The sequence below is a fragment of the Mustela nigripes genome, chromosome 4 (assembly GCF_022355385.1).
Source record: "Mustela nigripes isolate SB6536 chromosome 4, MUSNIG.SB6536, whole genome shotgun sequence".
Taxonomy (NCBI): domain Eukaryota; kingdom Metazoa; phylum Chordata; class Mammalia; order Carnivora; family Mustelidae; genus Mustela; species Mustela nigripes.
In genome coordinates this window covers 27549693-27577541 of record NC_081560.1, presented here as the reverse complement: position 1 = coordinate 27577541, position 27849 = coordinate 27549693, and the positions used below count along the sequence as shown (strand labels likewise).

Below are 27849 nucleotides of genomic sequence, written 5' to 3'. Positions count from 1 at the left end.
GAAATTTCTCTCCCCCATATGCTCGCTCACAAATAAAGGCCCACACGAATTGGGATAAGCCACATTTAAGAAAATGTATAGGGAGAGGTGCCTCCGGGATGCCTCAGTCCGTGAAGTGTCCCATTCTTGGTTTCAGCTCAGCTCTTGATCTCAGGGTCGTGAAATCGAGCCCCAGGTTGAATCTACTTGAGTCTCTGTCTCCCTCTCCCTCCGTCCTTCCTGCTTGTGCTTTCTCTCTACAATAAATAAATAAATCTTTTTTAAAAAAAGAAAATATCTAGGGATAGCAAACATGAAAATAGATAAGGGATCTTTAACCATTAGTCTTAAATCAATCCTTCATGGATAAAAACATACAAACTAATGTATAGATTCCTGATCCTGTGGTTTCTCCTGACACTCAATATTCCCTTTTAGGGAAAATTAGTGTTTCAGATCTTGGCTCTTTTTAGCAGCTTCACTCTAGTCCAATTAAATTAAAATCTTTAGGCTCTTCCACAATTAATACAAAAAAAGAAAAAAGAAAAAAGGAAAAAGAATTCAACCTTCCTAGGCAACTTTAATGTATGGCACCGAGTTCAATTGATTTAAAACATACAAGTGAATAGACACTGCTTTTGCAAAGTCCCATTCCAAACAGGCATTTGATCTTTTAGCCAATCTAATTTCTGAGACAATTTCACTTAAACAGAAAGTTGGAACAAATAGAATTTAAAACAATCTTTGAAAAATCTGAGTCAAACGCAACAACATACCAGAGATATAAATTTCCTCGACTTGCTAATCATAGAGTACAATCACAGGTATGAACTGAGTGTGTCATATTTTGACACATCAATAATGGCTCTTAATCATAGCCTTGTATTTTACTATTGAAAAATTGCCATTTAAATGCCACTTGTTAATGACAAATTTTTGGCAGTCTATCCATACATAACCTAAGAGTGGAAAAAACTTTTGCTAAAAAATAATCGGGAATAGAAAAGAGATTGTTCTAGGTACTAAAAATATATGCTCTGAAAAGAAAGATAGGTGAGCTAGTTTCTTCCTATTTTGATTTATTTTTCTTTACCAAGTCTTTATATAATAAAAAGGGCAATTATAAAAAAATTTCAGGAAATAAGAAAGCTATATTCACTCCTTTTGACTAATCTGGCAACTTTAAATGGAAGTGATATAACTTCCTCCTCAAGCTTGCCTAAAGTTCCTTAAAGAATAACATTTCAAAACTGTTAGAATTGAGAGCAAATCACTGACTAGCTTCTTTAGAGAGCTCCATACTGTGTCCTTTAAGAAAATCACATTATGAAGCATCATCATTATTTTCAAGATAGTTTTTTTTGAAGATTTTATTTATTTATTTTGAGATGAAGTTAGAGAGAATGCAAATATGAGTAGGGGGAGGGGGAGAGGGAGAGAAAGAAACTCAAGCAGACTCCCCACTGAGCTCAGCTGACTGAGCCACCTAGGTACCTCAGGACAGTTTATTTTCTTGTTCTTTTCTTTTTTTTTTTTTTAGATTTTATTTATTTATTTGACAGACAGAGGTCACAAGTAGGCAGAGAGGCAGGCAGAGAGAGAGAGAGAGGAGGAAGCAGGCTCCCTGCTGAGCAGAGAACCCATGTGGGGCTCAATCCCAGAACCCTGGGATCATGACATCAGCCGAACGCAGAGGCTTTAACCCACTGAGCCACCCATGCACCCCGGGACAGTTTATTTTCTGATCAATTCTTCTGCAAACTTTTCTGGGTAAGATCAAAGTGGCTTCATAGATTAAAAAAAGAGAAGAAAAAGAAAAGGAACTAGAGTGCATCCCAGATTTTTTCAAGTGAACAATAGTATCTTAGATTCTTGAAGACTTCAAGTAAGCAATGTGTTCAGGTAAACTCAGCAGAGGCCTTATCTACAGACACACGGGGTAGGGTGAGCTCTTGGGATACTGGCAGGGTCCGCTGTGCAGTTATCTTGATGCTAGTGCCTCCAACTCATTGTCCCCTGTCCACGGATCCAGGGCATACACTGGTCGTGAATAAGGACCAGTGAGCACGGAACTGCAAGTCTGGCAGCCTGTCCTCATAACCGTTGAGCTGTACTGCTTCTCTGAAGACTCAGAGAACCAGAATTACATAACCGGAGATCCTACTGGGAGCCTAGAAGGCCCAAGTCAGGACTGAACTTTGTAATCCACTTAGGAGTGGGGGATATCAACAGTAAAACTTTAAAATTTATTTGGATCTTGGGACTTACCTTGTTTGTTCATCTTATTCAACTTCCTGAAGTTATTAATTGCAAAAAATACAGAAGAAAAGTTATTTTACAAATATGCTGTTCTAAAACATAGTTGAGTGAGGAGAAAATATTCCCATTTCAGGACCATGGGGTGGTCTCTGGGCAGAGGAGCAACTGGGCTTCTTTGTGTCGTTCAGAAGGAATGTAAGAAAAGCCCTTACACTTGACTCGAGATGGCCAAAGCCTAAACTCTGCTTCATACGTTCAAGCTGTGGGATTCCAAGGAGGCTGATTTTTGTTTGTCTGTTTGTTTTCTTTATTTCAGAATATCCGTCCAAGCAGGAGGCTTTCTCTTCTCAAGGCAAGGGCTTCTTGTGGGAGGGTGGCTTTTAGATTTGGCTGACGTTGAGATGGGGAGCCCTGTAAAGGGAGTAAATGAGAGAAGCAGATCAGGCCTTAAAAGGATGGTGTAGAAAGAGAGAGAAGGATCCATTTTTGACCAGCTGGGTTTCAAGAGAAGAAAATTAACACGAGAAATATCTAAACAGATTTCTGGGGTACGTATGGATACTTTTCTGACATATCACCATGTTGAATCCCCAAGTGACTCTGTTTTACTGTGGTCACATTAAGATTTAAGACCTATTATTTGGTTTGCCGACTGAAACTCTGAATCAGTACCCGCTAACACCGTATTTTCTAGGATGCTTGATTTAGGTCTTACAGACTAGAAAGCAACTGCCTGAGTAAGAAGAAGATCAGGAGAGTGAGCCCGAAATAGGAGTAATAAGGGTTGTGAGAATACAGCGTCTGGAATTCAATGTCTTAGAGATTTGAAGAGGAAAACACCTGCAATCAACTGAACTTTGTCACACTTTCTAAAAAGTTAGGAACTCATTTAAAAATACCCTGATGGGTTTATTCCCTCAAATAATTATCCAAACCTCTTCATAGACCTTCCCTGTAAACCTCCTCTTTGTTCTGATTATCCTAAACCCCCTTCTTTCCAAATGCACACTTCAGTTTCTTTTGAGATGTAATGGTTTTGTGAAGTTTGTTTTCTTTTGGGTAAAAGCTCACCTTCCACTGTGGGTCCTACAGCAACTCCTGAGGGTGTGTGTGGAAGAGTGTTGGGTTGAACTGTACACTGTTATATCAAGAAACGTTAGTCCCTAGGCAGTCCCTGGGCTCTGGCCCAAGTTCACCTTGTTTCTTCCTGAGTACACAGAATTTCAAATTTTCTAGGCTATTCCCCCCCCCCCCACACACACACAGCTGAATTAGACAGAGGCAGTGTTATGTGAGATACCCAGAATGAAAGGGTGTAAGAAACGACTTCAAACTTGCAGGCTGGAAATGAGGTGTTATCTTTCCTTCTCAGACACACAGTTTATATAGGAATCAGAGTCTTTCCAGAAAAGGGAGCAGAGGTCTCTGACACTCATAATTAGACTGGAAACTCGTCAGGAGCTGAGACCAAGTCCCATGGAGGCTGAGCTGCCAAAATCAAGTAGGTTTGGATAACACTGCTAGAAGTCATTTGTCACTGGGAATGTTAGAGTTGTCACCATGTCAGGTATGAGGCAAGAGGACATTGTTCCATGGTTAGAAAATGCATTGAATTGAAATAGGGCTTGCAGATATTAGGGCTAAACAGAGACTTGGGTTAATGGGATAGTCAGTAGGAATAGTCAGTATTAGGAAATATTTATGTCCACTTGGATTTTTGTAACAGAATCCTCCTCAGCCATAGAGGATAAAGCAAGGTGGGTGGTTTCTGGGTTCACATGCTGAAATCATACCTGTCTGTAGACAGGAAGGTCGATACGTGCCCTAACTATGTGTTTAAGCTTAAGGAGAAATGACCAGTCAGCCAGATGTTGTGAAATGTAGTTTAGTGAAATCGAAATAGCTTCATGAAGTCAATGCAGGTCTCAGAGATGGGCAGAAATTCCGACCAAGCCCAGACATTCCTCAGAACCCCAAAACCCTTGTTACCAGTGAAGTTTCTGATGCCATATGAAAGAAAAGCCACCGTACCTCAGACCAGATAGTGACATGACAACCAGGGCTTTGCTGTGGTCTTGAGGACTGAGAGGTGAGGAAGGTTCGAGGCAGGTCGTTGAGGCCGGATCCCTCGCCAGCAGAGAGAGAGATTGTTACTGAATCAGCAGCCCCTACCTATCCAGACATCAGGATCATACCACAGACCCCCAGATTTGCATTCCCAGTTCCAGGACATTTCCCAAATGAGATTGTTGCCAACACTTTAGTAAGATCCCTGGCACTTGGTGCACCTCAGCATGATTGAGACATTGTGAAGTCAATCCAGAAATACCCAGACTCCCTTTGCCTCACCCCCAGTTTGTGGGGACTTCAGTGAGGCAGGACAACTAATGGCAGAGTGCATTCAGGAGCTCAGAAAAAGGTAAACTCCCTATCATTTCTCTCTGGGAAAGAAGAAAGACCCATGGTGCTGTGGAAAGAGAGAATCCAATCCTGACATTGCTCTGTTGGCTTTTTGAATAGTTACCAGTCTTCCAGTCTCAAAGCAGGCTTATTCTCACACCAGTTCTAAGCACACACATGTGTACACACATGCTCTAATGTACACTATATATATGTATATATATATGTATATGTATATACACATAATATACATTATATATATTCAAACATATGTGTATTATGTATCTATGCTATAATAAATGTTTATATACTTTATATAAGATTATATTACATAGTATTTGTCTAAAGTACAGGTGATTTTCAAAGTAATAGAATTTATTTATTCATTCCTTTTTTTCCCAGCAAATATTCAGAGTTCTCACAATGATGCAGATACTATTTTGCATGCCAGGAATATAAGTCAGACAGGGTCCCTCCTCTCATGAAATCCATCTTCAAGTCTGGGGTGAGCACATTTGCTCTAAATGAGCAAATAATAAAATATTTCAGGGTAAAAATAATTGTGATGAAAAAATTAAAACAGAGCAATAAAATTGAAAATGAAGTAAGTTGGGGAGTTTAGGCAAGATGTTGCCTAAACATTAAAAAATTTCACCCATCCATCATTTTTCTAAATTCCGTCCTCTATTTAGGTTCTTCCCTTCATGTTCATCAACCAGGAATCCAGAGAGGGTAGACGAGAGCAGGAGGCCAGAGTTTTGCCATATACTGCTGGAAACACACGGGTTAGACTAGGGGAAGGGAAAGCACTGCATGCCTTTAAACTCTCCAGGGCTTCTCTCTGGTCCTGCTTGATCTCTGAGCACTGAGTCTAGGTGTGATGGGCAACAGGGAGCTGTGTACCTGCCCCTGATTGCTCCGTCCTGGCTAGTTTCCTCCAACGAATGCTGTGCTGGGTCTGGTACTTGTCATTCAGATGCATGCTAAATGTATTTATGAAAGTTTACTGCAGAAGGCTTTGTAATAAGGAAGAATACATAGTATGTGTCTAATGATGGAATACTGATTAAATAACTTAACATGACAAACATGACAAAATGAATAAGAATCATGTTCTGAAAAGAAAGCTGTATTTTACCAATTCTGTAGCCCACAGCCCTTTTGATCCACCATCCACACCTCCATCCCTCCTTCTTTCCTTCTAATTTTGTTATTAACATTCAATAAGGCATTTTTCTCCACGAAGTCTTTATCATATTACTTCAAGGGATTGAAAACATCCTAATTCTGTTAAAGTGACTCCATGTCATGATTTTGCACTATATCTAAAATCTTCAGTGGTCTCTCCCATTTAAGTTTGTGTCATCAAAACCGAGTAAGATGGTCAATAATCTGCTGCTAACCAAACCAGCCCCAAACAGATGCCCTACCGTGGTGACATTGAAGTATTTTCTTCTGATTAGGCGGTCATTAGCATAATTATTATAGAAATGTTATGACGTGAAGTAAGGGTGAATGTGGGCAATCAGAATTTTTTTTAAAGATTTTATTTATTTATTTGACAGAGAGAGAGAGATCACAAGTAGGCAGAGAGGCAGGCAGAGAGAGAGGGGGAAGCAGGCCCCCCACTGAGCAGAGAGCCCGATGCGGGGCTCAATCCCAGGACCCTTTGTAATAAGGACCATGACACGAGCTGAAGGCAGAGGCTTTAACCCACTGAGCCACGCAGGCGCCTCAATCAGAATTTTTTTTTAGAAGTTGCAATCTGTGTGCACTTAACTCATTTAAATAGCCCAACATGTAGTAAGGCCCTAAGGAAATACATGGGGTATGGGGGGAAAGGGGTGATGTCGATCAAAGGGTACGAACTTTCACTTATAACTAAATTCTTGTGGCCTAAGGTGCAGCTTGATGACTATAGTTAACAATATTATACTGTATCCTTGAGAGCTGTTGAGAGATCTTAAATGTTCTCACCATACACACAGAGATAACTACGTGAGGTGATGGAGGTGTTAACTAATTTTATTGTGTTAATCATTTGACAATATATACATATATCAAATCACCATGTTGTACACCTTTTATATAATACATCACCTCTATCTCAATAAAGCTAGAAAAAGAAAACAGAAAACACTGGGGAATACTAAGAAATCACATCCCTTAGAAAAAAGCTATTTGTGAGTGGTTGGCTGTAAACACCTTAGAGAAGTAGCGATTAGGGCAGCATCCTCACCCAGAGGCTGCATCATTTCTGATGGCTGCTGGTAGAGGCAAAACGTATGGTGGGAACAATGTATGCAGGTATGGGTGAGTAAAGCCAGCAGAGACTGTGGATGAATGTTAGGAAATGAAGATGCAACTATTGGAAAGTGAGTTCCTTTCTAACTTACACTTTGTTTATAGGACGATATGTATGATGAGAAATATACAGAGAAATTACACACAGAAAATTATTCTTGAAGCACCAGTTCTTTTATTTGTTGGGACAGGTGTTCCAATTGCAGGGATGAGTTTTGATGTCCATTTGGAAGCAATTCATCTTGGTTTCCATGAACAAGCTTAGAGTCTGGTTCAAAAATGCAGTTAATTTTATTTATGTGATGTGTTCTGGCTTCTGGGTGCCTAGAGAAACATAACTCAAATTACATTCTAAGAGCAATGTTGTAAGCAAGCTTCTCAACTTCCAAACAAACAAACAAAAGACCAAAACGTACCAGGGGTGGGAACTGGGGAGGGTTTGAGGTAGGAGTGAAAACCAAAGTGCTTGGTTTTTGGTAAGAAAGCTCATTTTGTGATGTATGGAAATGGGGAGCAAAGTGGCAGTTCTATCATTGTATATCATTACAAAGAAGAAAAGTTTTTAAGGACTTCTCCTTCCTGTCTGAGCATAAAGCAAGTACCCAGAAAGTAACTGCCTTTCTTCAGGTCACTTGAACCGTATGATGACTTGGTTGCATTTGAAAACCAGTTTTGTATTTTGATCACGATAGTCAGTAAGAGCATACTGGAAAACCATACTGACATCATGTAGTTTTCAATGATGACTGTTGTGGAGATATGACTTAGAGGAGAAAATTCTCCCAGTGAGGCTACTCTGTGGCTAACCCTTCTTGTATGTAGTTAAAATAAACCCATTTTCCACCACATTTTATTTTGTAGAATGTCATACTATTGAAAGACTCTAGTTCAACAATAACCAAAATGACCCCATGACCAGGACAGCCTTAACATTCCTCTCGGCTTGCCTGACCTCAGACAGACTTCCTCTCTTTCCAGGCTCCTGACGTCCCTTTCCTCAGAGCATCTGCTTTAGAAAACATGTACATTCTTTCTCTGCCCCTTTGAGATATAAACCTTTTAGAAGCCTTTTGCCAGTATTAAACCCAGAAATGTCTTTCTCCAGGAGCTGGGAGTTATTTCTTTAAAATGTAATCATCAAGGCGACAGGGCCACAGTGTCTGTGGAAGAAGAGGCGGCTGTGTAGTTCTGTGCGTGCACAGGAGCAAACATGGATGGCCTAATCACAGAGAAGAACATTCACAGGCTTAGGAGTAACTCAGTGGCTTCACACACTGACCAACCTTCCCTCCTAGGGTCCTCCAGGACTCTTCCACAAGCTCACCCCAGTGCCAACAAACTCTCCTGCTGTTGATTTCAATGAACATGAATTCAAACGCAATTCTGGCCTTGCTCTCCTGTTGCAATTGCTTTGCATAAAATCTTCCTTACTTATTTAACTTGGACACCCACCCAAATGTGATTATCTGTAGTGGGCATGAAAGCCTCTACTGATCCAACGGGCTGCTTGATATAGTTAGTGCGACCAGAAGGGATAAAAAAAGAATTTTGCATATAGTGGTAGGTCTCTACCGCTTTGTCTACTCAATCTTAATGAAAATAATAGAACAAAATTACAAATTACATTTCATAATTTGTGTAGCTATTTTATCACCGGTAGTTTGACAATCTCTGGTGTTAATAATTCATTCTGTTCTGTTTTGTTTTCTTGCAGGGAAGAGTGTTTATACCCCCTATATCCTATGGATTGTTGAAAGAGAGAAAGAAAGAGAGCAAGGGAGTGAGCTATGTTTGTACGCCCTCATTCTTGCATACTTAGAAGAAATCTGTCTAGACTTACTGAAACCCCGAAAACAAATATCAGGGGCCATAGCAAAGAAAGCCACAAACCAGAGGGAGCTTTCAGGGAGCTTTCTGCCTTCCTGTTAATTGCTTCAGACTTAAGGTAGTGACCCCTAAGGAGTATTGTTCTTAGAAAACACCTTTGGACTTTGAGAAGATTACAACCATTTGTAGATATCTGGTGGCTGTCCATTATGAATGGAGCTCTTAGAAATTCTTTAAAAAAACTAAATTAAAGAGTTGTGAAAATGTTAAATATAATTAGACTTCCTTTTTCTTGAGACTTTTGGTGATTATTTGTCTTACAAACCATCCCCAGCAGAATATGATTAAACCAATGAAAAAGGAGTTTGATTGTGGTGGTGATAATAATGGCAGTGGGGAGAGGTGTGAAGGGGTGAAGTCTAGAATAATAATAATAAAAAAAAAATAAAGGTGGTATAATTGTCATCACCAGTCATTACCTAATTAGGCTGCCCTACTCTCTTAGAGACGGTCATAGCAAATTTAACAGCTTTATTTATATGTCAAAGATGGATTTCACAGATAACTAGCAAATTGCCTAACACTCTAAAGTTCTAAGCAAATCTCCTGAGTTAAAGTCAGTCTCTACAGGTGATGAAATCCTTTGAGAATTCTGCAGTGAGCTGGGTCTGGCAGGAGCTAGATAGGAGAGGCTCTTGCTTATGACAAAAACAAACTTTGATGCCCAAAGAAAATAGTTCTTTCTAAATCAATAGCAAATCAGAACCAGACATAAGTTGATCTTTTGAAGAACTCAGATGTCAGAGTCTGTAACCATTTTGAAGTATTGCAGCTTCACATCAGAGGTTTTCTTTGAAGATCTGGTCCAAAGCAGTTGCTTCACCTTTTGGAGGTTCCTATGATTTTAAGACCCTAAACTATATAGCATAATAAACCTAATTTCTGCACGGCTTCAAGGTCAAAAGTCTTTCACATATATTATTCATTGTTCTGGAGGAAGTTCTTTCTTAGGGGGCGTCACTGGAACGGTTATCCACCCCCCACCCCCACGGCCTATCTTCTCTGAGAGATGAGTATACAAGTTTGAGGTGTAAAGGCATCCCCTCTGTGGTCCCTTTCCAACTACTTCTGAATCATTGTTTTTAGAAAGGCCAGACTTCAGCTTCCTGGTGCATAAACTCCACGTCCGCTGTGAAGTTCAAACATGTTGTTAGCATATGTTTCCAGGGACAGATGGGTGGAGCCTGGAAGCCCCCAACCAGGTTGCTACAAAGGGAACCTCCCACTAAGTGCTTACAGAATCCACAAGAATTCTACTTTGTTAACCTATCAGGCTGCAGACTTACACCTAATAAACACTAGAGATAATGTTTTTAAAACACTTTTTTACTGATAATATCTTACATTGATATTAATCATTGAAACACTGAAACATCTTAATCATTTAGAAAATATATTCACAAGCATTATCTCAATCTATGAACTTCATAGTTACCACCCACCCATCCATTCTTGTATTTATTCAATCAATAATTTTGAGTAGTTACTAAGCACCAGATATACCAATATGAGCTACGTGTATATAAACATATTTTTGAATTGAGGAAATTGAGTATAAGTTTGATTAAATGATCAGTTCAGCATCACAAAAGAGTAACGTTTAGGTCCAGGTCTTGCACACAGAAAGTAAGGCCAATCCAGTACCCTCCTCAGACTTTCAGATCTGAAAAGCCATTTACTCCTGCAGGACAAATGACTAGGACCCAGTGCCTGTTGCTGCTGAGATTAAGTTTGAGCTTTAAGTAGTTTTCTTCTTTTTTTTCCCGAGAAGCAAATCTTCCTTCCGTGTAGGTGGGAAGTCTAGCTCAGGAACCAGAAAAACATTGTGATATCTATGTTTCATCACTTCTCCAAGGAGAGGAAGTAGAAGAGAGAACTAAGTCAGGTACACAATGTTAATTTATATCTCGTTATGATACATCAATGGGACTAAAATTATGTGATCATTATTCTTTGATTTGTATGTGCCCTGGAATGTTGGCCTCAAATAAAACTTGTGCTGTAATTTGTTAAAAGCATTTCTCCAAGAAGCTTACAACGTTAAAAAATGATTCATCTTCCTAATTTTTATAACATTGTGGTAAGGAAATGGTGGAAGAGGGAATTGAGATGATTTGAACAATGTCAGAGAAACTGTGAGACATAAACTGATATACACATAAACTGACTTAAATACATTCGAATTTAGTCCAAGTATCAGATAACATGGTAATGTTAATTTTACAACTTTATTAATTAATTCTTGGTTATATTGTATTAATTCTGGGTGCACCTTGTTATTCTTTTAGAGACTATGACCATGTTTCATAAGGATATACTTGCGATTAACTTTTCTCCAGTATTTATGTATGCCAGCAAGGAAGCATTGCCTTATATATTGGTCTAGATAGGCCAGGTTGTGCCGTAGTAAAACAGTCATGAATTTCAGTGGTTAAAGACAATAAAGGCTTACTTCTGTATCAAAGCCAGGCAGAGGCTCGCTCTGCTCCCCAGAATCACTGAAGCGTTTGGCTAAGTGCACAGGAAGATTTCTCCTGCCGCAACCTGGAAGTGACACAGGTGATTTCCATTCACATTTCTTTAGCCAAGACTAGTCCCACTGGCCTGCCTAAATGCAAGACCACCTAGGAAATTTATTTTCCCATGTGTTCAAGGACAGGAGAACTGGATACATAGTATTTATCTCAGTATGTTTATAATACTCACAGCACAGTGATGGGATTTGACAGCAGAAAAAGATGGAAAAGTATGTAAACCAATTGTCTAACTGAAAGAAAATACAACTGGCTACTTGATACTCTGTATAATTCTTTTTAGTTTAAAGTATCTGTTTCTCAATCCATCTTTCTACATATCGTTGATCACGATAAATAATTTTTTTAAAAGAATTTCAATACATACTGTATCGCTCACAGTTCTCTAGAGAAACAGAACCCATAGGGTATGTGTCTATGTATGGAGAGATACCTATTTTAAGGAATTGACTAATGATTATCGAGGCTGGCAAATCCCAAATCTGCAGGTTGGGCTGGCAGGAGATCCAGAAAGAGCCAACGCTGTACTTCAAGTGCTCGGGCCATCTGCTGCAGAATTCCCTCTGACTAGGAGGAGGTCAGGCTACGGTTCTCAGGAATTCTCCTGATGAGACCCATCCACATTAAAGGAGCTAATCAGCCCTATTCTAAGTTTCTCTAAATGCTACTTTAAATGCTAATCTCATCCAAAACAACAATTACCACAGAATTATCCCGAATAACGTCTGAACACGTATCTGGACACCATGGCCCAGCCAAGCTGACACATAAAATTAATCATCACACATACTTCAATGTTATTCCACCAGCTATGGGAGCAAGAAGGATGTGCTTGCCCTTACGATCTGTGCCTTCAGCTTGAACTATTCTTTTATAGCCACATCCAGATTTATGATTCCATAAGAATCAGTGTGTCTAGTAATAATCCCTTCAGAATTACTGAAGATCAGTTTGCTTTTAAGCATTAAACTTACAAATGAAGTCTAAAACCTAATGGCACGGCTTCTCTTCATTAGCTCAGTAAATTCCTTGATAGCATTAGCTCTTTTCAGATTCTTAATCACTAACCCATTAAAATCTTCTCTAAAAGTTTTCCTCAGATTTTTTCTTCAAGTATGAAAATATTTCTACCCACCTAGATAAAATTTTAAAATGTGCATTAAAATTAGGTTCCTTTCTATGTTAAGAATTAGGTACTTAGACTTAAATAGCATGTTGAAAAGTAGGAAGTGTATTGTTGCCTGAAGAAAAGTCATCCAACTTTTATTAATAGAAGAAAGGAAGAAACTATCACCTATCACATAATAGCTGAAACAGGGGACTTCGTGAAATATGTTTTTCTTTTGTGAGGAATACCGATAAGATACTTGATCTGTGTCTCTGAATTAATAAAACAAGTGTAATCATGTTGTCACCTATTTCTAGAGCATTGGATGAGGATTAATAAGATAATGTTGGTAAGTTGCTTGGTGAATCCCAGATGCAGGGCAGTGGGTGAGAAAGTAGTTAGTGAAGCACTGATGACAATATACTCACATGTGTACAAACAAGTACACACACTTCTAAGGTACGCTTACATGTACATATGCATCATAATGTGTTCTACATGTTCCTACGTCATCTGGATCAGTGTTCTCAGCCTTCGCACTGTTGACATGTTGGGTCAGACAATTTGTTGTGGGGGCTGTCCTGTGCATCGTAGGACATTTAGCAGCATGTCGTGGTCTCTACCCACTGCAGGCTAGAGGCACCCCTCACTTCAGCTGTGACAAACAAAAATGTCTCCAGACATTGTCAAATGTCCCTTGGAGGGCAAACCACTAGTTTAGAGGTTAAGACAGAATCAATGGTAGGGAGTTAAAACATGAGAAAATTCATAAGTTAGGCTAAAAGGGAGCTTTTAAATTAAAAAGAGAATAAAACAGTTTTATTTTTTCAAAGTGATAGCTTTAAAGGAGCCTTTTTTTAAACTTGATATGTGGATCCCCCAAATTTATATTGGAGGAAAAAAGGACAAAAATGACTAAGATAATTTTGAACAAAATTGGCAGGGGAAGTGCCCTTTTGATTAATTATTATATTAATTAAGGCAGGGTGCTATTGAAATAGGAATAGGCAAATCGCCCAATGGAACATGATCAAGAATCTAGAAACATACACAGACACAAGACGTCCCTTAACATTTGTAGGATCTAGTGCAACTGGGCAAATGGAAACCCATATGTCATTTAATTTAGCGAATAAACAATTAAGTGAAATATATTTTATATTTCTAATTTGACATATATACATTTATATGTATATATACTTGGAAGGCAAAATTGGAATTTATAATTCTTGGGACTCCTGGAGTTCCATCTCAGAATGTGGTGGCATAGGAGGAGCAAGCCTCAGACTCCAGCTCCTGAATCTCAGCCTAACCTTATTCTCTTTCCATTCTCAAAGGTCTCATGCACACCCATGTATGGACATCAGGACCCCAGCCTGTACATCCAAACTCTTTCCACAAATCCGCCAACACAGCATCCACTTGGCCAGCCCTCAGGCTTATTGTGGTATGGCCTGCCCTTGGGAGAAGCACATTGTACAGGTCGTGTAAGTGGGCCCAGAGTTGTTTGGGCATGGAATTTTAGGATCCAGGGTCTCTACCACTAGCTAGGTTTAAAACTGTGACAGGTTTAAAACTCTGAGTGGGTCAGTCTCTTTCCTTGCTGTCTCCTATTACCTTAGGAAGGGATGTGGCTGGGGGCACCTGGGTGGCTCAGTGGGTTAAAGCCTCTGCCTTTGGCTCAGATCATGATCCCAGGGTCCCGGGATCGAGCCCCACGTCAGGCTCTCTGCTCAGCAGGGAGCATAATTCCTCTTCTCTCTCTGCCTGCCTCTCTGCCTACTTGTGATCTCTGTCTCTCAAATAAATAAATAAAGTCTTTAAAGAAAAAAAAAAAAAAAAGGAAGGGATGTGGCTGGAGGGGGGACAAAAGAAGACCCTTTAAAGCATGGGCCCTAAGCTAGAAGCTCCCCTTCTTGAAGTCTGTGGTATTGTCAAACACATGAGGAACATATAGGGAAATGGCTTTTTTTTTTTTTTTAAGACTTATTTATTTGACAAAGAAAGAGACAGCAAGAAAGGGAACACAAGCAGGGGGAGTGGGAGAGGGAGAAGCAGGCTTCCCGCTGAGCAGGGAGCCTGATGTAGGCTCAAACCCAGGACCCTGGGATCATGACCTGAGCTGCCAAAGGTAGACACAGAATGACTGAGCCACCCAGGAAATCCCGGGAAATGTTCTTATATGACAGAGTCTTTCAAACCAGTGGGGAAAGATAAGGGCGTTCAATAAACGGTACTGGAATAATTGATCATTTATATAGAAAAATTAAAATGATATCTTTTCCTTATAGCACCATAAAATAAATTCGAAGCTATATTAAATACCAAAATATTAGAAGCAAAGATTTAGAGCATTTTTTTTTTTTTAAATATCAGAGAATGACTATGATCTCAGAGAGACTATCATGTTGAGCCACAGGGGAAAGTCAGACAGAGGCAACACAAAATCTATCACCACAGGTTCATAATTGATATCCTGGTGAGAAGTTTAACAGAATATTTAGTTGCTCTGTAAACATTCACTAGAACACAGTTTAGGGCCTCAATTCAAAGATCTTAATTTGTTTTAATGAACAATGTAACTGTTGTGGCCACCCGACGGGGTCAGGATTGACTGTCTCCCTCCTCCTCAAATTTAGTTCCTATGTCAGGCTGATAAGCCACATGAGCACCGCGAGTGTATGAAAAGTTGTATTACTCACATAATGAAGCTTTCTGAGGAGAGCAGGGCAGGCACCCAAGCAGATCAAAAAACCTAGAAGCCCAGTCTAATAAGGAGAAAAAAACATTAGACAAATCCCAATAAAGTGACATTCTACAAACTACCTGACCGGTACCTCTCAACACAGTCAAGATCGTTAAAACAAAGAAAGTCTGAGAAATTGTTAGGCGAGCCCAAGGAGATATGACAACTTAATGTGGTTTTATCCTGGAACAGAAACAGGACATTAGGTAAAACTAGGAAATGTGGTTAAAGAATGTACTTAAGTTAATAATAATGTATCTATATTGGTTCATGAATTGTAACATACCATACTAATTAAGGAGTCAATGAGAGGGGACACTGGGTGCACAACACAAATATTGTACTGTCTTTGTGATTTTCTATAAATCTAAAATTATTCTAAAAATAGATCTTATTTAAAAACTGTGTTAAAACTTTATTTAAAAACACCTGGGACCAATGGGTCAATAAGAGATTAAAGTCCCCACACAAGGATGATTCTTCTAAGGGAGTCTGGTATGTGAAAAGACAGTCTTAAAAATCGATGGGGAAGATATTAGACTTCTCACCTTATATTACCAGGGCGATAGGTTTATTCACACTGAAAACTTAAACATAGATGCTTATTCTCAGTATTTACAAAAATACATTTTAAATGGATTAAAAACAAATGTTAAAGGCCAAACAAATATTTTAAAAGAAATTATAGGGAATAACTTTATAAATGGCATAGAGAAGGCTTTTCTTAGATGAGATACATATGGAATAAAACACAAGGGAAACATTAATTTGGTAAAAATTAATGAGGATTAAAGGCTAATTTAATGAGGGTTTAAATGTAAAATCTTCAACACAATTAAAAAAACAAAATAAACAAAGCCAAAGGATGGTCATTCACCAGGACAAGCTATATGTAACTACAAGTGTCAAAGGATAACAAACAAGAATGTAAAGAACATATAAGGAAATCCTATAGTTTAATAAATAGACGCCAAAAACTCCGTAGAAAAACAGGAAAATATATGAGGAAGCAATTCATAGAAAAAGAAATTTAAAATATTTATTCTCATCAGTCAGGGAAATGCAAATTTAAATCATCAAATACTAATTATCCATTCATCAAATTGGCCGAGAGTATAAGAAAATTGCAAATATGAATTGGGGGTAAGCGAAAACAATCAATATTTTCGGTGTTGTGTAAATCAGTGTAGCTGCTTTCAAGGATCACTTGGCAACACAGTGACGGTGCAGATGTGTGCAAACACAAGGTGCCTACTGTACAGACGTTCTCACAAAAGTGCACAGCGGGGGGGGGCATCTGGGTGGCTCCATTGTTAGGTGTCTGTCTTGGGCTCAGGTCCTGTTCCCAGGGTCCTGGAATTGAGCTGCATCGCGTTCCCTGCTGGGTGGGGAGCCTGTTTCTCCCTCTCTCACTCCCCCTGCTGTTTTCCCGCCCTCACTGTGTCTCTCTCTCTCTATCAAGTAAAGTAATTAATTCTTAAAAAAAGAAAAAAGAAGTGCACAAGGGGGCATGAATAAGGTTTTTCATTGCAGTATCAATTTGTTTTGTTTTGTTTAAACTGCCTTTTTTTGAAAGCTGAGGTGATGATTTTATTTTTTTTAATTTTTTATTTAAATTCAATTAGCCAACATGGAGTACATCATTAGTTTCAGATGTAGTGTTCAATTATTTGTCAGTTGCATATAACACCCAGTGCTCATCACATCATGTGCCCTCCTTAATGCCCAATCACCCAATTATAATAATGAATCATTGCCAACGATCTCAGTGTATATCGGTAAAGGAAAGGCAAATGCTTCATGGACTATTCTTAAAAAGGTATTTTCTATATTCATTATAAACCAATGAAATATGCTACAATGTCATATTTTGAATATATATTGTTAAGGGAAATATATATACTGAAGAAGGAAGTATGAAGATAAACAAATGAGAAGTCAATTTTAAGTCTTATTTATCTCATCATGAAAACAGATCCCTAAAATGATTATGGCAATGTTTTAGTTGATGTAATTTGAGTAACAATAGAAAATGTTTAAAAAGATTCACTAAATAGTTTTTGACAATTCACAACGATCTTTCTTTCGCTGATAAAAATTAGCAAAATTTTATTTTATTGACAAGGGCAAAAGTAGTTTGGCAAATACTGAGAAAATGACAAAATTTAGAATTAAATTTCATTCAAGTTCATACTATCTAGATTCCTTGAATTTATTAAGATTCTATCTTCAGAAAAATGATCTTTGTCAAACAATGTTTGAAGACAAGGACTGTTTTGTTTCATTTTCATTTCTGTAACCCCAGTCCTCCACACAATTTCTAGAGCAGAGTAATCATTCCAATATTGCTGAAGGAAAGCATGAGAAGTGCATTTCCGTCACTATCATCTAAATGCCTGACAGCTAGCTGTTAAGTCTTGATGGGCTCTAATGCAAGGCTCTTCATCATTTTAACATTATTCTCATCTACTGAATTATTAAACATTTTTGTCAATCTGATCAATTTAAAAAATATATTCTACTTGTTTTTTTAAATGTAAAATTTTAAAAGGTATTTTGTCACAGTAGCCACCCTTGTTTTCTGTAATTATTTATCTTCTGTAAATTAGATTAATGGTATCTATAATTACAGTTAAAGCTAATATATATTAGTGGTCCTTAACTGGAGTAATTCTGCCCCCCCCCCCCCAGGGCATATTTGACACAGTCCAGAGGTAACGGCGGTTGTCACAAAAGGAGGACGTCTGCTCCTGGCATCTAGAGGGTAGAGGCCAGAAAAGCTGCTACACATCCTGCAAGCGCAGGACAACTCTGCACACAAAAGAGTTACCTGGACTACGATGTCGTAGCTATGTTGTTGGGAAACCCTGATCTATATTGCAGGGAGAAGGAAAGACATTCAAAGACCAACTAGTAAACTAGTTCTCCCCATCGAGCGAATGTGTAACAGAAATCAGAATCTCCCAGAACGAGAGATGTCAAGGCACATGGAAGGGCTGCATGTTTTCTTTGTTTGTTTTACTTCCTTCCCCCAGTAAGTCTGGTAGAAGTGCCGCTGTCCTCTTCCCTGTGTTTTAAGGAATGGGAAGTGGGGCAGAGCCGGGCTCAGGGCAGACACTCACCTCCATAGTGATTAGAAAGGAGGAGTTTTTGCCTAGAATAGAGAAGACTAAGAATTTGACTCAAAAGGAAATGAAAACTCTGAATCCCTTGGCCCTGCAACCCACAGATACATCACACAGCTAACAAAGGAACCGCACACATGCCGGCAGCAACATTAGGAAGTGGCTCAGCTCCCAGGAAAACTCAGAGTCAGATCCTCCCTCCATAGAGGGCCTGGGGACTGTAGATGTACTTTCCGTTATCTATTTGAGCACAAACAAAAACCATCCGATAAAGATGCAAAAGCAGCGAGTGTAGCTTTAGTAAATAACACCAAATGAATGAAGAAGGAAAAAAATAATAAAAAAAAAATCCTGCGAGGATCATTTGTAATCTTCTACAGTCACTGGTGTGATTTTAAGTGTATTAAAGCCCAAATAATAAATTATGTTTGCCTGCCTTTGCATATTTTTCCATAGGCAATGCAAATAATAACTGAAATTATGCTAATCTAATCTGTTGTGACAATCTTAACTTAATCTTAACCATAAGGGCAAGAGGAAAATGCTGAAAACTTGTTTCTCACTAATCCTGCTGCCGCTGAATCTGAATTAAATTAATTTTTCACCTTTAACAAACTGGAGAGGCAAACATCAAATATATCTCACCATAGGAAGGTTAAAAAATGTTTTTATGACCACTCTGAATAAAATCTCTGCATCCAAAATATGTGAGTAAACACATGGAAATCCCCCAGAACCGTGCCTGCTCCGTAAAATGTGTGAGCTACTCTTTTTATTAATGCTGGGCCCCAAGACAACTTCAAGTCTAGTAAGTGTCTCGTGACTAGCTGAGTGAAGAGAGTGTAAGTGCGGTGGTCTAGTCCAGAAGTTCTCATGTGACCGGTGCTGACCATCATGGGGAAATATCTGGGGGAAACCTGGAGATACCAGGACCAGGAACAACAAGTGCACAATTGTCATTCGTTGTGTCTAGCAAATGTTCTTCAAGCAACCCTTCTCTGAGTCAGGAAAAGATTAAGTAATCTGGATAGGAACAAAAATCTGAGTAAGAAAAATCAGTGACACATGCCATCTCCTCGCAAGAACAGAAGAGATGACATCTTTTAGCTGTTTTGAAACAGGTGAAGGGAAGCATGTACTGATTATAGTGAATCAGTTAAACATCATACGGAATTCCACAAGAAAAGTAGCTCAGGGAAAAAGTATTTGTTCTGATGATAACATCAGAGATATAAAATCACCAAGGGACCTATAAAAATAAGACTGTAGACTCTTATTAAAGCATATAAAACAGGATCTGAAAAAATGTAGTACAAAAGAAAATGCAAATTGAATATAACCACAAATCAGTTGGTAGCAATAAATGCTGACAATATAGAGATATTACGGGCAAGTAATATCTAGAACATATGTAACAAACACAACATATGGTTCACACTGTATTACCAATTATTAGAAATATTTTTAAAACTTGTAAACATATGGTGTTATTTTAAACTATCTTTTTGTTGTTTACTAATTATATTACATTGTCATCATGAAGCATTGTTTGCGATGGATTTGTTGTAGTTTATTGAGATGTTTTGTGAAATAGTTCATGATCAATTTGTAAAAAAAAATACTGGAGAGTTGGACACAGTTACAAATATAGTAGACAAAAAACAGGATCATATTGAAAACGTTATTCCAATAATATTGAAAACTAAGGTGGAAGTCATTCATAACAAAATCTTAAAAATCTGAATTGATTTGTAACAACAAAGCAGAATTAAATCTATTTACTAACCAAAAATCTAGTTGGGCAGAGGGATGGAGAGATGGACAGACATGCAATGAAACAAGTAGAGTAGAATGTTAGTGAGCGGGGGGAGGGGTGAAGGGAGAGAATCTTCAAGCAGACTCCCTGAGATCATGACTTGAGCCGAAATCAAGAGTTGAATACTTAACCTACTGAGCCACCCAGACACCCCTCGATCACATTTCAATAATATTGTATAAACACGTTTCTATTATATTCTTTTATCCCCCCACCTCAGGCTTTCATATGCCACTCCCTCATTCAAAAGAACTTGGTCATACCTTCTTTAAAATCAACCTATCAATGAGCTTTTCATAGAAAAAAAGATCTTTGAGCACTCACATTTATCCAAAACACAAAAATGTGGGTTAAATGTTCTCTTCCAGAAAAAACCTCTGATTTTTTTCCCCTAAGAGTGACAGAAATATTTATGACAATGGTACATTTTCACAGAGAATTCCTAGAACCTCTCACAAGGTCTTGCTTTAAAATAATGCTCTGTACAACAGGCTGAATCAGCCCCCAGCTAATTCTAATGGGAATCTCCCTCTAAATGCAAGTGGCAGTGGTGCGGGGGTGGAGCTGATTTTCCATCTCTTCCTAGAATGTTTGTATATACGCTGATAGGCATTAAGAACGAAACTTGGGAGACAGAGGGCACCATTAAATCAGCATTTGTCATATTTTTTTCCTAAGGGAATTTTTTAAAAAGGGGATTAGAAAATGTCAGTAAGAAAATTTTGGAAAGTCTACTTCACAAGCTGACATTTTTTCATGGAGAAGAGTCAGAAGATGCACTGATGATTGCTTTGATAGTTCAGATATTGTTGCTTTGCTTTAGGAGGCACTTAATCAGACTGCTAAGAAGGAACAATGTGAAAAATCTCTGAAAATGTGAAATTATGGTGTGATGCATATTTCAATTCACACAGACATTCTGAGTGCTTTGTAAAAAGGTACTCTATCAGTCACTCAGACAGTAAGAATGAAAAACGGACGGATTGTGAAGAATAAAAACAAGCGGAGGAAAATGAGGCTCCATACTGCTCCTGAATGTGCCGTGTTGCATTCCTCTCTTCAGTTCGCCCAAGTTCAGGTGCAGCTGAGAAGTGATGTCTGCACTTCTAACAGCCAGTCTGTCAGCAGCACCTTCCATCCCAACCTCCATCTCCATATTTATTGTTCATCGCAAATTACTGTTTGAGTAGGGCTCAGGACGATGCCAGTAATAAATATTTATAGCTACTCCCACAAAAAACTCTTACCACTTCAGTAAGTGCAACATCACGGACACTGCAGAGGGGCTCAAGGCACAGCTTGCCAGCTTCTGTGGCCAAAGACATGTTAGGAATTTCACTGGACCTTATAGGGACCTAATTCAGCACAAAGCAATGGTGTTTTTGTTTGTTTGTTTGTTTGTTATTTAAGATTTATTTATTTATTTATTTGACACAGAAAGAGAGACAGCAAGAGAGGGAACACAAGCAGAGGGAGAAACAGGCTCTCTGCAAAGCAGGGAGCCTGATGCAGGGCTGGATCCCAAGACCCTGGGATCCTGACCTGAGCCCAAGACAGAAGCTTTAGGACTGAGCCACCCAGGCACCCCAAGTTTGTTCTTTTTTAATGTTGAGTGATGTTTTTTGGTATGGATGTGTCACAGTTTGCTTAACCATTCACACTTTGAGTGACAGCTAGGTTGTTTCCAAGTTTTGACTTTGACTAGTCATTTGTATGTAGATTTTTGTACGAACATACATTTTCATTTCTCTGAAGTAAATGTTCAGGATTGCAGTTGCTGGGTCATACGGCAGTTTGGTGTGCAATCTTTTGTTAAGAAGTTGTCAATTTGTTTTCCAGACTGGCTGTACTACTTGTATTCCCACACACCGTCTGAGTGTCTGAGTGATTGTGTTTCTCCACATCCTTACCAGCATTTGGTGCTATCATTATTCTTTATTTTAGCCATTTTATTTTATTCTTTATTCTTCATTATTCTTTATTTTAGCCATTCTGACATGGGTGTAGGAATATCTCACTGTGTTTTTAATTTGCATTTACCTAATGGATAATGATGTTGAACATCTTTTCATGTGCTTATTTAACATCTGTATATACTCTTCTGTGAAGTGTGATCTTTGTATCGTGTGCCCACTTTCTAACTGGATTGTTTGTTTACTAAGTTTTAAGTGTTCTTCACCCATTATCAGTATTATTCTTTGTGGTTTGCAAATATCTTCTCTCATTTCATGGTTTGTTTCTTCATTCTCTTAATTGGATATTTGTTGAACAAATATAAATTTTAAATTTTGATGTCCATTTATTAACTTTTGCTTTCATGGATTATAGTTTTGGTGTTAAGCACAAGAACCTTTGGGGGCACTTGCGTGGTTAAGCATCTGCCTTCATCTGAGGTCATGATCAAGTCCTGCATCAGGCTTCCAGCTCAGCGGGAAGCCTCTGCCCTTTCCCCTGTTTGTGCTCTCTCTCTCTCTCTCAAATAAATAAATAAATAAATAAATAAATAAATAAATAAATAAAACAATTTTTTAAAGAAAGTCTAAGAACTCTTTGCTAAGTACTAGATCCATGAAGATTATCTTCCATGCTTTTCCCTAAATGTTTTAGAATTTTATGCACCACTTTACATTTAGAATTTTACATTTATGCATTTAAGTTCATGATCAATCTTGAGCTAATTTTCATACAAAGTATGAAGCTTAGGTCAAAGTTTTGTTTGTTTTGTTTTCTGTTTTTGTCTTTGGGTGTTCACTTCTCCTCTCCAGCACCATTTGCTGGAAAGGCTATCTTTCTTCCATTAGATTGCTTTTGTACCTTTGTCAAAAATCACATTTGGGGCCCCGGGGTGGCTTAGCCGTTAAGCATCTGCCTTCAGTTCAGGTCATGATCCCGGGGTCCTGGGATCGAGCCCTGCATTGGGCTCCCTGCGCAGTGGGAAGCCTGCTTCTTCCTCTCACACTCCCCTTGCTTGCATTCACTCTCTCATTCTCTCTCTGTCAAATTAATAAATAAATAAAATCTTTTAAAAAATTTTTTAAAAATAATCATATTTATGTGGAACTACTTATGGGTTTTTATTCTGTGCCAACTATATATACCCATGTCTTTCCCAATACCACGTAGTCTTAATTACTATATCCAAACAGTAAGTCTTGAAGTTGGGTAAACTATCTAGTCTGGCTCTGTTATGACGCTCAAAAATCGAAATAAAGTCTATTTTACATTTCTTTGAATATTCTCACTGGATATATGAGCCACTTTACAACTGATTCAATGTCCATAATCTTTGGATAATGGATTCAGAGGAGATTGCATCAGATGCAATAGTACTATTATAGCCACCAGTACTTGCATGTGGAGTTATTGTCTCTGCTTTCCTTATAGGTTTTCCCAGGAACACCCATCCAGGATTACCAGTTAAAAATGCTCTTTCTTGGAAACTTGTTTTATATTTTGTAAAGTACTTGGCTAATGATAGATTTTAAAAAGGAAGCCACTAGTAATGTTCAAAAGGTGCTTTCGGGAATTATATATAGTTGTGTTTCTTTGTTTACATTCTTTAGTCAAAGGAATATGAGAAGATAAAGAAGATGGATACAGGAGATGGAATGTGCATAGTGGTCAGTGGGACTTCTGTCTCCATGGGAAGACTGAGGTTCTTTATAACCTTCAGAGTTCTTTACAAAAAAAAAAAAAAAAAAAAAAAAAAAAAAAAGGAAGTAAATACAAGTAATAATAGCTTTTAATAATATATTAACTATAAAACCGCTTTTAACTCAAATAAAACATCTAGCACATTAAATCCACATACAGTCCTGACTATAGCTGCAATAAAAGAATTCAAATTCCAGTTCTGAGGATGGATTCTGGCCCTGTTCAAATTCTAAGGAGGGCCCATGAATAGGTTCCATACGGAGGAGGATGAGGGCATGTCAGAGGAAACTACTAGATTCTCTGAGAGAGGAATGCTTGCTCTCAGTGGACCCCCCAGCTCTGACCAAAAGCAATTACTTTCCCAGCTGAGATGGAGACTAAAAGTTTATGGAGAACATAAATGGAGAACAATATCAACGACTGTAGTCAAGAATGAATTCCCAGACCCCGAGGAATTACCTGTCATTATTTATTATTCACTTAACATTTTTAAGATGATCTACCCAAAAAGCCCTGTGGCTGTGAAGATAAAATATTCTTGTCAGATTACAACCTCTGTCAGAGAACGGTCTCAGATTGAATTTACCTTGGGGCTGAATTGTTCTCTCAGCAACTTCCCCAAGATTTTAAACTTGCTTATCCCTTAATTATTTTTACATGTAAACAATAATAACAACATGAGTTATATTTGTCCTAGCATCCTTCCAAGTATGGTTAAAACATCTTCAGTTTGGAATTAAAATAACAATTAAAACTATAGCAAACAATTTAGGACATTAATATTAGATAGCTATCATAGTATTGAAGTTGAATAAAAAGCAGAAAGGGGGTTCTTACACATTTTTTCTATGCTCTAGACTCCCTTAATCTTAAATTTTAAACCAGAATGCAGGTCTGACCATTGTCCTCCATTTCACATTCAGATTATTTAAGTGCACATTAGTTATTTCTTCATGTAGTAATAAATAAGTAGTATATAAATATCAAACTCAACAAATTCAAAATTGTATTCACTAAGTCACCCTCTACTTCCCAATACCACCATAGAGGCTCCTCATCCAGTATTTACTCTCTTATCTAAGAGCTGCATTATACACCAGTGATTAAAATTAGAGACTTCAGAGCCATCCAGTTAACTCAACTTGATCTGATTCTAACATTACTAGAGGAAAAAAAAAATTATAATTAAATCTGACTCTTCTAGATACTTCCACTTTTGGCAAAATGCAGTATGAGGAACAGGATTTACCTCTGTTTGAAACAACTTAAAGAGGAAAAATGATATGAAACAGCAGTTTTCAGACATTTGACATCATGCAACATAGGACAATGATCTCTGAAGGAGAGGAAATAGTTGCGTTCTATCATTATTCCAACTTATAACAAGGGGAGAGATTCCAGGCAGCAGTTCAAGAAAGGGGGAATCCAGGCAGATACTGGTGATCACGTGTTGAATAGATGGAGCTGGGAGTCTGAAGAGGACTGGTGGCTACAGTTTTCAGGCAGAGTATCAGAAGGGAGAAACATGCACAGACATGTGCAGAGAGATCTCCAGGAATCCTGTCTGCTATTCTGCTGACTACTGATCAACACAAGTCTCTTAGGAAACAACCTCAAGGTGAAGAAAGAACTAATCAAAATTATTAGCTGGGACAATTCCAGAAACTAACACAGAGCTGGGAATAATTTCGTGTTTCCACCAGCTAGAATGGAAAACCTTAAAATTAATGGCACATCAAGTGCAATACTCAAAAGGATATTGCCTTAGTAGTGAGGCAAATGTAGCTGTAGACTAAAGTGTTTTCTGGTCTCACCCAAAAAATCTTAAGAACAAACATCTAAAGGATCAAACTGTTTTTAAATAATGCAACTGTGCCCCAGAATAACACTCAAGTGTATAGGAATAAAAATATGTCTGATATTAAATAAAGTAAAATAAGCAATGTCTTTTTTTTAATGTGAAAAAAAATTACCAGGTAGGAAAAGCAGGAAAATCTGACTTTTAAAATAGAGAAAAATCAAGCAATAGGCATAGAAGCAGAAATGACATATATGATAGAATTACTAGACAAGAACATCAAAAGTTATTAAAATTATATATGTTCAAAAAGGTAGAGAAAAATATGAGTATGTTCAGTAATGACAGGAAAAATATAAAAGACCCATATCAAATTTTTCGACTTGAAAATTACAATGTTTACGATGGAAAACATACTTGATGGAATTATCAGGAAATAATTGGTGAACCGAAAGAGGTAGCAATAGAAACTGCCCAAAAGGCTACAGAAAACATGACAGAAAAAACAAAAAGCAAAAACAGAGATTCAGTGTACTTTGAGATAATTTCAAGTGACCAAATATGTTTGTAATTATAGTCCTTGAAAAAAAAGGGTAGAGAGAATATTCTAAGGAATAGCAGATGAAGGTTTTCTAGATTTGATTTTTAAAAAGCTTTTTAAATACTTTAAAGCCTATTGAACCCTGAACATTAGAAACAAAAAAAAATTATATCAAGGTACCTCGCAATTAGATCGCATAAAATCAGTAATGAAGAACACCTTGAAAGGGAATAGGAGAGAAAAAATACACATTACATACAGAAGAACAGATTTATGAATTAAAGTACATTTATCATCAAAAAGAATATAAACTGGAAGACTGTGGTACATCTTTAAATTCCTGAGAGGGAAATATTGTCAATCTAAAATTCTATTCCAAATGAAAATATCCTTCAAAAATGAAACTAATAGATATTTTTTCAGACTTAAACAAAAGCTAAAAGAATAAAAATTATATCTGGTAGAAACTGAAATAACAAGACTATATAAAAGGAAAGAAGAATGTGGGGAAATATAAAACAATTTTTGATATTTTCAAAAGATATTTGACTACTTTTTATTTATTTTTTAAAATATTTTATTTATTTATTTAGCAGATTGAGAGACAACACAAGCAGGAGGAGTGGCAGGCAGAGGGAGAGGGAGAAGCAGGCTCCCTGATGAGCAGAGAGCTTGACATGAGGCTCAATCCCATGTCCCTGGGATCATAACCTTAGCCAAAGGCAGACACTTAACCAACTGAGCCACCCAGGTGCCCCTATACGACTGCTTAAGACAAAAAATAGTAGCAATGCATTTTTGAGTTTATGATACATATAGAAATAGAATGTATGACAACAGTACACAAAGTGGTAAGGGGGGGTTATAGTATAAATTCTTCTAAGAATATTATACATGAAGTAATAACATATTACTTAAAGTAAATTGTGATTAAGTTAAAGATAAGTATAAATCTTCAAGTAACTGTAAAAATCACAGTAAATAAGTCAAGAAATGAAATAAAATTAAATAATAAAAAGTAGTCAATTAATACAAAGGGGGGCAGTATAAGTGGAAAATAAAGCATAGAAAAAATAATATAGAAAAAAATAGCAAAATGGTAGATTTAAATTATACCAGTAATCACATTAAATATAAATGGTCAAAGCACTAAATTAAAAGACAGAATCTGTCATATTTAATTAAAACATAAGAAAATAAGATTTAATTATATTTCCTACAAGAAACTCACTTTAAATATAAGCATACAAGTAGATTAAAGAAGATGTGTTTCATATATACAATGGAATATTACTCAGCCATCAGAAAGGATGAATACCCACCATTTGCATCAACATGGATGGAACTGGAGGGGACTATGCTAAATGAAATAAGTCAAGCAGAGAAAGACAATTATTGTATGGTTTCACTCAGATGTGGAACATAAGGAATAGTGTGGAGGACCACAGGGGAAGGGAGGGAAAACTGAATGGGAAGAAATCAGAGAGGGAAACAAACCACGAGAGACTCCGGAATCCATGGACAAAACTGAGGGTTACAGAAGGGAGGGGCTAGGGGGATGGGTTAACCAGATGATGGGTATTAAGGAGGACACATGTGATGATGAGCACTGGGTGTTGTATGCAACTAATGAATCGCTGAACACTACATTGACCACTAATGATGTACTGTACGTTGGCTAATTAAACATTAAAAAAA

General features: G+C 37.7%; 1 protein-coding gene across 2 annotated transcripts in view; it reads right to left on the bottom strand.

Moving 5' to 3' along the window:
• Window positions 1-6666: 6666 nt before the first annotated feature.
• The window catches only part of SLC13A1 (solute carrier family 13 member 1), a 119975-nt gene continuing 98792 nt past the window's right edge, over window positions 6667-27849 (bottom strand). The window contains exons 16-17 of one of the 2 annotated variants that reach the window (XR_009403761.1): window positions 15174-15239; window positions 6667-7266 (exon numbers count right to left, since the gene is read on the bottom strand). The gene's annotated coding sequence lies outside the window, so the exon portion shown is untranslated. The remainder of the gene's footprint in view (window positions 7267-15173; window positions 15240-27849) is intronic. The other variant, XM_059396488.1, reaches the window with a different exon arrangement.